This window comes from Grammomys surdaster, unplaced genomic scaffold (assembly GCF_004785775.1).
Source record: "Grammomys surdaster isolate TR1022 unplaced genomic scaffold, NIH_TR_1.0 64, whole genome shotgun sequence".
Classification (NCBI taxonomy): Eukaryota; Metazoa; Chordata; class Mammalia; order Rodentia; family Muridae; genus Grammomys; species Grammomys surdaster.
Genome location: NW_021604566.1, coordinates 12,067,665 through 12,083,378, shown reverse-complemented (window position 1 = coordinate 12,083,378; position 15,714 = coordinate 12,067,665).

Genomic DNA, 15,714 nt, shown 5'->3' with positions numbered 1-15,714 from the left:
CACACGTACAATATATGGACCATCATACACAACAACTTGCACAGGTTACAAAAATCAAATCCAAAATTCTAGAAATCATTAAAATTATTTATAAGTCCAAAGGTGGATGCCCAGACAAAGGAAAGAATGAAAAGAAATCTAAAGTGTAGGGCCTGAATGGTTGGAGGGTTTGTAAGCCAGTGTTTATAAATAAAAACCTTCAAAAGTAAATACCATGCTTAGACAAACAGATAAGATAATGAAGTCATAGAATGAAGTCATAGACACCTACATTTAAGACACTTGTGAGGAAAGACAGTTCATATTCTTATCACAATCAGATGTGAAGACCATCTTCTCTCTACTCCTTACAGTATCTAAACAGGGCTACTGATGGGGCAGGTGTAAACCTGGAAAAGCCCAAGAAGATCTCCTTCAGGCAGGACAGTGTGGAATACACCCACAAATAGAAAAGATCAGTGGTTTAGAACTCAGACACGCCTGTACTGAAACAAATCTCTCTCCTCGCTAACCACAAAAATAAGTATATAATATAAATGTATTTAGAATGACATAATGAAGAATTATTTTGTTTATTAAATGATCAAAATGATGATAAAATAAAGGAAACAAAAATTAAAAATTGAAATAGAGAAGGTTAATTAATTTGTCAATGTCTCCACTTTCTTAAATTTAAACTAAGTTTAATAAAGTACTTGTTATGACTGCTATTTTCCCACCCCCATTCCTATATTGAAACTGTAATGTCCAGTGTGACAGTGTTTGGTGGTAGAGCATCTTGGATGTAATTAGAGTTAAATTAGGTCATGAGGGCAGGGTCTTCAGTTTGGAATTAATTTCCTGACAAAATGAGGAAGACATTTGGGAACGATCACTCTCCAGTAAAACTTATCTAAGAAAGATGATACACGGATATGGGAAGGACAAGGACAGGTCCAAAGCGGGGAGTGGTGTTCTTCAGCTGCTGGACATGCATGTCCCTTGATCTCGGAAGTCCCAGTTTCCAGGACTATAAAAAAAAAAAACATATTTTTTCCATCTCCTGGTCTGTGGATTTTTATTATGGCAATTTGAATATGCATGCTAAGACAAAAGCAGCAACAAGCTAGAGTGAGGCTGGAGAGAGCTCAAGGAGCAGTGAGAGTTAGCAAGTGTTTGCTTCTTACTACAAACAGTACAGTGTGGAAGGCCTTCACAGGGCACGGCAATGAGCACACATGGAGGGGCAATGGATGAACTGTTACTAAGTGGGTGCCAAGGGAAGTGATCTTTTTTTGTTTTTTCATTTTCTTTTAAAAGCACTTGAGTCCTAAGGCAAACTGGTCCAAGAAAGCAAGATCCCTGGATAATAGGATCATATCATATTTGTGTGTACTCTCATGATACATGCATGTGGTCTTCAAGTTTAACTAGAAAGTGACCATACTTTAGGCTGCAGCCCAGAAATCCAGAAGCTGCAGGTAATTTCTTCACTTGAGAGTGACAGGAAGACAAGGGAAGCCTTTTTTTTTCTTTTTTGACAGCTGTGCTCATTTTGAAAGGCAGGACTTTTCTGGCACTCATCAAAACTCCTGAACTGGTAGATTCTCCATTTCCGTTTCCTTGTCCTCAGATTAATCACAGCACTCTGGCAGGTTCAGTGGACCTTATATGTATTGATTCCACTTACAATGTTCATATAGGGAGTGCCACATGAGCTTATGCAAGCTTGTGTATGTGTTTGTGTGTACAAATGCAGGGTCGTGTGCCACAGTGGTAGGGTGGAGGTCAGACAGCTCTGAGTGTTGTATATGTACTTATTTGTGTAGGTGCACGTAGAGACCGGAGGTTGATGTCTTCCTGTCTCTTTCCATCTTATTTTTGAGGTGGAGTCTCTCACTGACCCTGACCATTGCCATTTCTGTTGGGCTGTCTGGTCGAGAAGTCCCTTCCAGTCTCCATGACATCCTCCAAGCAATGGGGTTCCAGATGTGTGCCATTCCTCTTGATTCTGGAGAAATGAACTCAGGTCCACATGCTTGCATGACAAGCACTGTACCCACTGAGCTGTCTCCCCAGATCTATAACAGATACCTTAACATCTGCTTTAGGTTTTCCCTTATGTAAAGCAAATTTTTTAATTAGATACGTTAAAAATTCAGAGAGCAGATGGCTCTTAATTACAAATACTAATGAACTCTTTGTTTTCACTAAAACCATGAGATAGGCAGTAATTTGAGTGCAAAAGTTCCTAGAATCTGGACTCCTAAACAAGTGCCAAGCCTATAATAACTGGCTGAGTGGGTGGGTTGCTGGAGACCCTCAAGGAGAACACACAGTGATCCTTTTCTGTTCTGCCCTTCAGATATTCTGATGTTCTCTGTCATAACAATTAGCCAAAATTTAGGTGCCCAGTACATGGAAAAGCAGTCGTTACCCTAGCCCCCTTTTAACACAGCAGAGAGGTTTATATGTGGGATACATCAGATAAAACGTGGAGACAGATTTCCAGGGCTGAACTGAAACCTGAATACACCTGGACACATGGCGTTCAGGAGAATGATTACAGGTGGGGACTCAGAATCCAAGTGAAGAGGACTAGTAAATTCTCACCTGAGAGCTAACAAAAAGCCTAATAATAAACTAGTAATGTTTCCCAAGAATAGAACATAGGAGCACATATCCAGGGGACAAAGACAGCGAGAGAAAAAAAAATTAACTGACTATATTTTGGTAGCAACACAAAGCATTAATGATTTAGTCAGCAAAGACAGATTAATATCTGCAAATAGGATTTCTTCATTTTATGATTGAAAAATATGGCGTTGTACGTAAGTACCACATTTTCTTTGCTCAGTCATTAGATTATAGGTACATAGCCTGATTTCTTTTATTGGCTATTGTGACGAGTGTTGAGATCACCATGGGAGTGTGGAGGTCCCTCTGAACTTCTGACTTCACTTCTGTACAACGGGAAATCTAACAATAACAAGAGCACACTACACATCTCAAAAAAGCTAGAAGCTACAAGTTTTAGTGTGTCACCACCAGCAAATGACAAACACTTGTGGAGATAATTTGACTCACCCTGAAGTAAACAGTATATGGTACATGCGTTTCTCAAAACATCACATAGGGGCGGTAGGGAAATGACTCAGTCATTGAAGTGCTTGTCACAGTTTAGATCAGCAGTACCTACATAAAAAGCTAGGCATAGTGACATGTGCTTGCAATCCCACGGCTGAGGAGGTGGAGACAGAAGTAACATGACATTGTTTTCATATGGACAAGTTCACTAGAGGATGTGAGAAAGGAAGGTGTTGTCAATCATGGCTGGCAGGTAAAAACCAGTTTGATTCCTAGGTGAGAGGAGCCAGAGCTTCAGGCTGACAGCCATATGCTACTTGCTCATAGCAGGCACCTGACACCATTCTCCACATGCAAGCTTAGAAGGCCAAAGCTGGGATTTCACATCTGAGCTCAAGCCCTTAGAAACCAACTCTGTCCTAATGATCAGTGTTAGATTTCAGTTGCCTGTGCCATGGACTAGACATAGCATTACAAGAGACAGGGATATAAAAGTTGACATCAGAAAAATATTTCTCAACATGGCCCCTGCTAACTTTCTTGTGGAAAATATTTAGTTTTTTAAGTACAAAAATTTTAAGATGTAATATTTTTTTTCCAAGAGCAGGAGATGCTAATTCAAACCATGTGTGAAACTGGAAAGAAACAGAACTGTAATTAGGCTTTATCAGGAACTCCTTGAGGGCGGAAGACCTGGATTAGTAGTTAAGAGCTCTTACTTCTCTCACAGTAGGCCCAGGTTATCTTCCCAGGACCCGTGTTTGAGTGGCTCACAACTGCTTGAAATTCCAATTCTAAGGGGACCTGATACTTCTGTCCCCTGGTGTACATGCCCACACATAGACCCAGATACATATGCAGAGCTTTAAAAATATATAAATCTGTAAAAATATGAGTTTCAGAAGAAAACCAACACAATGCTTCAGCTTTATCATCTCCACCAGAACAATCTCTACTCACTTGTTTATTTGTTTATTTATTATTTTTAATGTTTATGTGCCTTGAGGTTAGTAACCTGCTTCCAAAGTCTAATGAATTCAGCAGTTGAAAAATATACCCCCATTTTTTCCCAAAACTTCTATTTCAGGGCACCCCTATTAACCTTACTCTATAGAATGATTTGTACTTCACAAAACCAAATCAGATTTAAGCTTCTACTACTGGTAGACCTTTTATCAATGTATAATTGGAGACTAGGTAGCCATTGAATCTCTCTTGAACAACTATCAGCTGAATAGCACACAAAACTTAAATGCAGCTTTAGTGTACGCTGAAAACTACTTTTGCCTTTTCTGACACCTAATGACCACAGGAATGTAAGTATTGAGGTCAATTTAATAAAAAAATTATTTTTTTCTGAGACAGCAGTTACTCTGTGAATGTTGTCCTAGCTGTCCTAGAACTCACTCTGTAGACAAGGCTGGCCTCAAATTCTGAGATCGGCCTGACTCTGCCTTCTAAGTGCTGGGATTAAAGATGTGCACCACCACCTGCTACGTTAACTTAGTAACTGTTAAGCTCTTGCTTCTAGATGTGTATTTTTCATTTATGTTAAGATTCTTTTTCACTCTTCACTAATGATCAAACATTAATGTCACAGGCCGTCCTCCATCTTAAATCTTGAGCCTCCTTCCCCAGTTACTTCTCTTGACCAGGAAAATGCATTTGATAACGTCAATCATACCACACTGTGGCAGTTTCAGGCACAATGGCTTGTTAAATACATTTCAAAAGCCTTTAGCTTTATTTCTGAAGGAACTTCAGAATCATAAGTAACATTTAAATAAATCTTTTGCAATGTTTATTAGATATTCATATGGCCTGTGGCTCATAGAGCTTTTAATCCAGTATTTTACTTGTAGAAAATCTATTTAAACACATGTTAAAATTGTCTCTGCCTTCCCTTGTATGTCATAACTGTTGGTAAAATGAACCAACAGGAGTTTTCACTACTTGGCAAAACTATTACAAGTGTCTTCTGAATTCTGACAGTTCCACTATTTCAGGGATCTGATGGGTTTCGTTTTCATTTTGTTGTTTTTTTTCCCCCTCTGAATGCCTCTCTGTACATTCGAGATTCCCAGTGCCTTGGCTGGGCTGAAATCTACAGTGCTATTCACGTAATCATAGCTGCCTGTTTGCCCCTGATGTTCTGAACTAGAAATCAATGCTAAGACGGTTCATGTTTTTGTTTCCCCGGGTCTTCATAAAATGTTTCTGTCCACACTCTTTGTGGCTTATCTTAAGTTGCCAGTCTAATAACCTTGAAATATCTTCCTGCTTGGCAGATGCTGACTTCAGCATTTACTGCTGCATTGGCTCACTCCTCAGTGCCCTGGAATTGCCCATCTGGAATTCAGCCTCATTGCTACGATACACAAGTGGCATATAAGAAGGATCCAAATTCTGTGCTTCCTCTACTACAGAAGGCAGTCATCCTCCATATTGTTTAGTACTTACCACTGGGTACTCTAGCTGCTTGAGACACCTAATTTCCCAGTCTAAATAGTTGTATCCCACCTGGCCTTAGACTGTTACAGAATGGTTGGTTCCCTGTTCCTATCCGAAGTGGGATAAAGACGAAATAAAAAGCTGAGGAAAGTCTTCAAATAGTTCCAAACATTAGGTCTTTCAAGTTTCAGTCCAGGGAGTTTTATAGCCTTCCAACCTGGCCACTTAAACCGCACTCTCGTCAGCATAAATCTCTATAAAATACCTCAGAATGCCTCTGGTTTCTTTTCCTCTAGGGTGACTCAGTTCTGTAGGACTGAGTCCTACAGGTACATCTTCTCTTTTTCTGCTCACTTTCCCTTCTTTACTCTTATGGTTTTGTGTGTATGTGTGTTTGTGTGTGTGTTTGTGTGTATGTGTTTAATGTTACTCTTTTCATAGTTCTCTGAGAGTAGAAAATTGTTATAACTGTCCTTCCTAAAGTACTCTTTGTGTCTGTGTGTGTAGTTTTCCCTGGGCCAAAGCCATATGCTCAATTATTTTTCATATGGAAGGTATCTTAATTAGCATGCCAGACACTTGTTCCTTTGAGAGAATCATAGTATAATTAGGACCATTTTTATTTTTCGTTTTTGGCACATGTATAATATGCACACGTGTGTGTATGTTCACATGTTGAGGTGGGGCAGCTTGCATGCACACATGTACATGTGGCCCCCAGAGTTGATATCAGTTGTCTTCCTTGGTCACGCTCCATTCTGTATATTGAGGCAGGGTCTTTTTTTGGGACCCAGAATTCATCCAGTCAGCTAGTCTAGCTAGCCAGCTTGCCCCAGGGTTTTCCTGTCTCCTCCTCACCAGTGGTGCTGGGATTCCAGGTGGGCCCACTTTCCTGTTGGGCACTTGCGGATGGCTTGAGATACCAACCCCAGTCTCACAATTGCGACTAAAGTGCAAGAAAGCACCTTACACCCTGAGCCATTGCCCCAGCCCCATTTTCTTAAGTGTGCAGTTATGTGGTCCAGGTTATTAGCAGGCATATTCAGAGAAGCTTTTCTCTCTTATGTGACTTCCTTCACATACTGCCCAGCACTAGCGCCACCAACTCACAGAGGGAAGCTCTCCAGCCTACTCACTCAAACAGCCCTTGTGCCTCTTCATAGCCAAAACTGTAGGCATAAAGGAAATGAGACGAGGCCTCCGGCCCTAGTGGACTAAATGGACCAAACGGATATTGTAGCCAAAGGTAGACAATTTCAGTAAAGTGTGGCAAAGCATGGAGGAGGTGAGTGTTCAGATTACCACGCAAGAGTCTTAACACTCTTATCCGCCAAGCTTTTAGACAAAAACCTCTAATTTCCACGGTCTGTCATAGCTCAAACATGTTAGGGATTTGATCTTAGCATTGGAAATGTTCGAAAGCTTCTGGCTGACTCAAATGTGTCTCTTGGGTTTTGTATAAATCAAAATAGACAACATTTATCTGTAGTGGGAATGGGACTATAGGCAAACATGCTTTTTATTGGTGAGGGTGGGAAGGGGTGAAAAGTGAGCAGAACACAGAGGGCTTGAAGGGCCCGGGAAGAGCAGGACAGACGGGAAGCGGAACTCCGACACAGGGCAAGAAAGACTGGATAGTTTCAGTCTACTAGCTGGAGGCAGCGCCAGCACAGTGGAAAGAGGGAACCCCAGGGCAACAGGTGGGGAGGATTCCATGTGCAAAGCCACTGTGGCTCCTGCCTCCCTGAGGAAAGAGTTTGAAACAGGCCTGTCAGAGGCCAACTTGTCTGTGGGAGAGATTTAGACTATGGGATTCTGGAAAGGCCCCAGGAGATTTGGCAAGTCTGAGAAACTGACTTAAATGACCCATTCCCCCAGAGAACAGGACAGTAGCTATAGGGACCACAAAGTCTGTGGCTAAGAATTAAAGAACTTAGAAGTTAAACTTTGTGCTAATTACCATTTTCTGATGAAAGCTGGAGTTGAGAGACAAAGAATATACAAATGAAAAGCTGGCACCCAGTATCTTCTGTACTGGCACTATTCAAAAGAAACAATGGTTTATTGTTTTTGTTTCAAGTTTTACTATAGATTTAGTGTAAATTTTCAGAACTTGCAGTTTTCTACTAAGTACATTTAAAAAATCATACATACAACATGTCAAAGTAATTTTAGTAACATGTTTTATTGAACTCAAATATCATCTCAATCTATAATCAATATTCAAATTATCATTTGCTTTTGCTTTTGCTTTTGCTTTTGCCTTTGTATATGTATATGTATATGTATATGTATATGTATATGTATATGTATATGTATATGTACATAGTACATGCCTGGAACCCACGGAGACCAGGAGAGGGTGTCTGATGCCCTGAAACCAGAGCTAATGACCGCTGTAGTCTGCCACATGTGTGCTGGGAACTGAATTAGGATCCTCTGAAAAGGCATGAAGTGTTAGCGACTGAGCCAACTCTTTAGCCCTCAAAGATGTTAATATGTTGGTTTGTTGTGCTATTGGTTTGGGGTTTTTTGTTGTTGTTGTTTTGTTTGTTTGTTTGTTTGGTTTTGGTTTGCTTGTTTGTTTGTTTTGGTTTTTGCGCTGTCTTCCAAATCTGCTTTATCAGGAGGTTTTAAATTGAGGTTCCCACTGTCATAATCTCTTAATTCTTTTCTCCTACTGAAATCCACTCTCATGTAAAAACACTTCTCTGTTGTTTTACGACACAATCACAATTCTCTTTAAACTTAGCTTTAACTCACCAGATGAGTCTTTTTTGATCTAATCTACTGTTATCAAGAAAGAATCCACAATGCAGAGCTCTTCGGATAGTTTGTAATCTAACTTTCACCTATCACGTATGAATAGCACAAATATTAAGGAAATGCTCAGTCTTTACTACTTTCGCCTCCCTACTATGTCCCAGGCACTGCTTTCCTCCCTACTATGCTTGTCTACATTTTATCTTTTGATTTCACCTTTAGGAAGTTTATTTAATTCTGCCTAGAAATATCCTTTTTATAATTTTTGAATTTAATACAGATTTCCATACCTCAGACATTTCTCGTCCTCAGGCTGGATTTCAGGCTCCCCCCGCACACACACACACACACACACACACACCCACCACTCTTATCTCTTACAAAGAACGACTCCAACTTTCTTGCTATGAGGTACCTTTTTGAGCTGAGCAGACCTATTCAAACCCTCTTCAGTGGTAACAACCATTTTCCTGGTTTTACTAATATGAACAAGATAAAGGGCTCTCAAAGCAAACTCATTGGGTGATTGACTGGCATCAAACAAAGAAAATTTTGATTATGTTTAGATTATTGACATGGTCAAGATTTAAGCAGTAAATAAAACTACATTGACAGCTCTTTATTATAGTAACTGATGGCTAAATACAATATAACATCAATATATCTTGAGATTTCTATGCTTCAACTGCCTCACTTCAGCAAGGCATGGCACTGTACTAGTAAGTAGCTAAGTGCTTATATGTTGAAACAACAGCTATAAGGCAGAAAGAGAGAGAAAGAGAGAGGGGAGAGGGAGAGAGAAAGAGGGAGAGGGAGAGGAAGAAGGGGAGGGAGAGAGGGAGGGAAAGGGGAGAGAGGAGAGGAGAAAGGAAGAGGATAGAGGGGGAGGGAGAGAGAGAGAGAGAGGGGAGAGGGAGAGAGAAAGAGGGAGAGGGAGAGGAAGAAGGGGAGGGAGAGAGGGAGGGAAAGGGGAGAGAGGAGAGGAGAAAGGAAGAGGATAGAGGGGGAGGAAGATGGGGAGAGAGGGGGGAGGGGGGAGGAAAAGGAGAGAGAAATGAGAGAGAGAGAGAGAGAGAGAGAGAGAGAGAGAGAGAGAGAGAGAGAGAGAGAGAGGGAGAGAGGGAGAGAGGAGCTGAGCTAACTTGGGCTAGCTAGCTCGCTGGGAATGGCATGGGCTTTTGAATCCTCAAAACCCAACTCTACTGACACAACATCTTCAACAAAGCCACACCTCCTACTCCTTCCTGGACAGAGGTTAACTGGAAACCTAAGCATTTAGATGTTTTAAGTCTTTGGGGCCTTTCTCATTCAATCCACCACAGACATCATTCTTTTATATGCAATAATAAACACTTTATTTGCTTTGCTACTGTAAAATTACAAGCTTTATGTTTAAATTAACAATCATTTACCACTGATAATGTGGCAGAAGACATGGCCTATCACAGTCTAAACTTCATTGTTTATTCAAGAAAACAAAAACAGAAAAACGAAGATAGCATCTTTCCTGGGAGCAACAAAAGATCATTTCTTATTAGCTCCTAAAAATGCTAACATTTCCTATTGTGGTTTTGATGTGAAATTCAATAAAAAATGTTAAAGAAACAAGAAGTGATAAAGTGGAACAACATAATTTATATTTTCAGAACACAGGATGTCTTAAGTTTGGCCTTTTCCCAACAGTTATTTTATTACTCTACACGTTGTCCAGAGAGCACTGAGAACAACTGTTGCATGATCTGACTGCAAAGACTCCAGGCTGATGTAAGCCACCTCATTTAGGATGGAGATGTGCTGGTGACTGAGTAGAGAAGGGTAGAGCTCTGCTTCGCTTTTTGTCTTCCCCACAATGTCTACAGAGGAAACAATAGCAAGTAAATCTCTGACTCTCTTTTCTTTTTTTGTCAAAAAAGTAAGTAGAAGAAAAATTCTCTTGAAAAAATCAACCAAGACTGGGAGTCAGGCACATAGTCAAAGAATTGGTTCACAGGAAGTCACACAAATGCAGAGACATACGTGAGATTCTGTTTCTATCTAAAGTACATTAACTCCTATTGACCACTGGGATGAAGTGAAGATTCCCTCTCTAACATTGATGTTGGAACTTAATCTTCACAGTGGTGGTATTAAGGGACCTTGGTTCTCAGTCTCAAGGGCTAATAAGAGGCTAGCAGGAGGCAAGAGTTCATCTTCCTTTGACTTCCAAGGGTGTGAGAGGGTGTTTCCTCAAGAAGATGCAAAATTTGTTAGTCCTCACTAGAGACAATCTTTACATAAGGCATGTTGATAAAATAGTAGCTATGAACTCCAATTGGGACATATTAGACTGGAAGTCAAATTTTGCCACAAGGAAGCAATCTAAAGCAGGATTCTATATCCTATGGTTTTATTGTCTTCATCTCTGGTAGTCACAACAACACACATTGGAGAGCAACAATTTTTACCTCATTTTTCTGAAGAATTTCTAACCTGTTTCCCTGAACAGCTCATGGTTTCTGTATAAATTCTTTGGCTTGGATGATACTACTGATACAACAAGTGTAACCGCCACTCCCCAGAGCTGCTGCCTGTGGGATACGCTCCCCTAACTGGGCTGCTTTGGCCTCAGTGGGAGAGGGTGTGCCTAACCCTGCAGAGACTTGATGTGCCAGGGTAGGGGGGATACCCAGGGGGACTCATTTGCTTGGAGGAGATGGGGAGAGGGAGGGACTATGTGAAGGGAGTACCTGGAGGGCGAGCAATTGGAATATAAAGTGAATTAATTAATTAATTAATTAAAAGAAAAAAGGTCTATCGAGACATAGCTAAGTTTCATAATATACAATAATATATAGGAAGAGGACTGAATATCTGAAAAACAAAATGTGTGAATGACAACAGAGAGGGAGAGAGGGAGGGAGAGAGAAAGAGAGAGAGAAAGTGAGAGAGAGGGAGAAAGAGAGAGAAAGAGAGATTGAGGAGAATGTGGGAAACAGTTTTTAAATCTAGTGGTTTAACACAGCTTCCAAGATCATGAATTTTAACTGTGTCTTCATCATTATTTTATACTTAGAATTTTAGTTTCGGCTACTTTAAAATGTTTAAAATATATTTTCAGAGTTCAGTAATATAATGTGAATATTATATGAAATACCAGTAGGAACAGGCGCCTGGTATGTGCTACAGTATTCTAAGCTTTGATAAATTAACTAGTTATACACTTACTTTTTTCTGGTCTATTAGAACTCAGCTCTCTTGAAATTAGTGGTTAAGCATTGAAGACAAAATAATTGTTGCATTAAAAATTTACATATTCATTAAAAATCCCAATAGTCTAAAAGTTTATGTTGAATACATTTCTTAAATATGTAACATTAATGTGCTTTCTAGGGTCCAAGTTTCTTTCAATATCCCTTGTATCTAAGATAGAACCTAGGATTAGATATTAGAGATACCTTAGCTATTTATCATCTGGTTTTGCAGATTATTAGATGTTTCATAAAGCAATATCATTTCTTTATAAAATATTTCTTTCTGAAAAGAATACCAAAAACCCACTAGTACCTAGGAAAAAAAGGAAACAAATTTGCTTTCGTTGCCCTTGCTGTTTGTATGTTTTGTTTAACATACTAAACACGTTTATAGACCACTTTCTACTTTTAGCTTTTGTATCTTTGAAATGTAAATGATTCGTTGTCTCCGGGGTGCCATTTAAAACTCACTTTTTTGTAATTAATTTCCACTTTCTTAATAAGTCATTTTAAGTGCTTAAGAGCCTCTTCCCATTAGAGTCACTGATTAGCAATGCAAGCATATTAGATACACCCAACTGAAGTGCTCTTCGGTTGCTATGGATATGGCAGAATCCATGCACCATCATACTGGAGGAGACACATACCATGTTCTGAGATACTGATAGCCCAGTGGTAATTATTTCTATGAGCAGAGTGCCCTTCGCTTTTGCTACAGTAACTAGTCCATTGCACTTCATGCTTCTAGACTCTCTAGCATTCTGATTCTTTGTCTGTGGCACACAGGTTGCAATTTTAAAAAATTACTTTATTCATATGGGTGTTTTGCTTGCATATGTATCTGTGTGCCCTGTGGGTGCCTGGTGCCCATACAGGTCAGAAGAAAGTGTTGGATCCCATGGAACTGGAGTTATAGATAGCCCACCATGTAGGGGTTGAGGATTGGACTCAAGTTCTCTGGAAGAGTAGTTAGTGCTCTTAACTGATCAGCCATCCCTCCAAACACTCATACTATAATTTTTCATGAATGGACTAGTGATGGAAGATGCAGAGAAAATGGTGAAGTATACTTACATCTAAGGGAAATTTCCAGCAAGTAACTGGTTAGTACTTATTACTTTCCAAAAATGTTACAAACATACAGCATGAGTGGAAATAATGCCATGAAACTGCATACTATAAAATGGCTGGTTATATTGGTCAATTATATATATGTTTTCCAAAAATAAAATCTTTAAATAAACACTTCTCTCAGTCAATTTTATGTATATTTTCCAAAAATAAAATCTTTTAATAAGCAATTCTCAGAGTCATTTTTACTAGAGTGGTTTTCTCTGCATAAACCAGTTTTCCTTTTCACTATAGATGTTAATATAGTCAGTGCCCATGATTCCATTTCTGCCATGATGACATTTGCAACTGGCCCAGCCTTTGACAAAATACACCTCCTGAGTATTTATGTAGATTGAATAGCACCTAAAATATAAAATGTATCAAAAGTTTAATTTATTTTTATGAATTTATCAATGACAATACATTACAGTCCTCTTAACAGATTCCACATGTTTTACACAGTATTTCTTTGAATATCTATTTTCTTAAATAGCCTGTGCTAAAATTAGAAGAGGGTACAGAAGTAATTCCAGAAGCTTATATGTTATTTAGGAATAAGTAGATTTTTATCTACTATCAGAGTTATTAACTCCAAATCTGCTTGAATTAAATGCTCATTCCTTTATCTTTTATATTAATTAACACTAGACAATCCTGGGTATATGTCAGATAGAGCCCTAGGTATTGAAAAAAGGTATAAGTGGAAGAGTCTGCTTCCTAGTCACTCAAGTCTTAGTAGAGAGAAAAGCTGTAGACATGTAGGTATGTATCCATGGGAATGAGGGACTGGGTGTTTCTTCCACTGGGAAAATGTCTTTGATTTTTTTTTGAATCCACAGACTTTCTAGACAAAGGCCACACCAACCCACATAGCTAATGTGTGATGTACAACCTCTCTAACTGTTTGCTTCTCCTGGAAAGTACTCATCCACAGTGTCGTGAGATCAAATGAAATGGTGCATGCATTGTGCTTATCTGATGTAGACATTCCCATAGCCTTAAATATGACACCTCAGCCAAACAACATTGTTTCATGAAATCTGACATCATTTGTGTATTCGACTGTGAGTGTGTGTAGCCTTGTGTGTGTGTGTTGTGTGTGTGTGTGTATGTGACTATGAGCTTGTGTATGTGTGCATACTATACAGTAATTTTCACACTATCCACTAGTACATTGAACTTGGCTAGGTACCAGTCGTGTGCATCTCCACTCACAGGGATCAGCCATATATAAAAACATGGGCCTCACATATCTACCATAACTGTGCCTTTGATCTTCCTCCCATAACTGATAGGGATCAGTATAGATTCATAATCTAGACTCGACCAATGACATTTTCTCTGGAATACTTTATCATTAAAAAGAAGGCACAGAAATGGAAGGTTATCAGATCCAAGATATCTGAATGATAATACGTTGAGCCTAAGGTAACCAGTTGAGCCAGCCTCCACCCTTCTGGCGATTTGACTCTTCACAAGACCTTAGCTGGGATGAGCTATGAAAACATGTTTTCAACAATCTCCTCTTTCAGCTGCCAGAGTTAAGAAGAAAAGAATAAACGTATTGATATTGAGAAACATTTTTCCTTTGCTTGTGTCTGGTTGGCATGCATTCTCTCTCTAACAAGGTTTTTAAAAAGTGAAGGGTGGGGGGTGTATTTGGATTCAAATGATTTGCTCTTTCTTTTTCTCCTTGGATTTTTCTGTAAAATCTGGACTTTGAAAGAGTCAGTACATACTCTTCCATCATTTTCAGTTCTTCCATTGCCCAGGAGAAATAATGGTCTCCCTCTGATATGATGTAGAATCCAGGTATGAATTTTATTAGTAAGATGGAACCACCTTTGAGTACTGTAAGAATCTGAGTGTTCATCTCTAGAAAGAGATACCTGGAATCTGAGTCTCTGGTCTTGGGATCTTCAGTGACTAATGTGCTAATAGAATGTGCAACACTAGTGAAAAGAAGAAAAATTTTTAAAATAATATTTATGAAATATTATTCATGTTGGAAGTATAATTGAGGCCCTTTTCTTTCAAATGTTTTATATGTTCATAGGGAAGAAAATGCCTAAGCAATAATATGACCTTTGTAATAAATATCTAGATGTTGTATGCATCAATGAAAAGGCAAATAAACCAAAGCTACCACGGTCCATCATTTACCAATAAATAAAGAAACTGAATTTATCTTTTATTCCTGGTTATAAGTGTTGGTGTATTTTAAAAAGGAAATGGGAGAAAATATATCCCCTCAGACATTTCTGTTTATTTTCCAACATCTTTTAAAACTTTAACGGTTTTACTTAACTTGTCTTGAGATATTAGCAGTTCTCAATGATGTGCGGTTCAACTTTTTGTGTTTGGTGATACTAGTTAAAGCCTCAGGGAACAGCAATGCTCACAATAAAACAGACATTTCATAGGACTCCCAGGACTCAATTAGAAGAGATTCCAAATTGCCTCTCACTCTAGGGAAAGGGTCATAATGCAGTTCATTTAGATAATAGGAAGACAAATAGAAAGGAACTGTTACACAACGGGACTTTAGAATGAGCAGTGGGAAAGACAGATGCATGCATTCCCTGTCTGTTTTCAACTTTGGACAAGTTTGTTGTACAAAGTAAATCTTCACATAGGCTGATGAATATATACTGACATGTACATGCGCAAGTGTAGGAAGGCTTGTGCAGAGTCATCAGGGTGTAATGTGTATATGAGTACATATATGTGTGTGTAGAAATACCCATGTATGTGTATATGCAAATGTGGCTGTCTATATTTAGCTTAATTAGTCCCGGAAAAACTATTTTCACATAAATATAATGCAAAAATCATCTACTTTCAGTTTTTACAGTTTTACTGTTATTTCAAAGTAAATTATACTAATAACTTTTGAAAATCTTCAATTGGTTATGAGCACACCTTTATAGAGTAGATGTTCTAAAGAAAGCTTCTCTTTCTCCTGTCTCTGTCTCTCTGTCTCTCTGTCTCTCTGTCTCTCTGTCTCTCTGTCTCTCTGTTTCTGTCTCTCTCTGTCTCTGTATCTCTCTCTCTCTCTCTCTCTCTCTCTCTCTCTCTCTCTCTCTCTCTC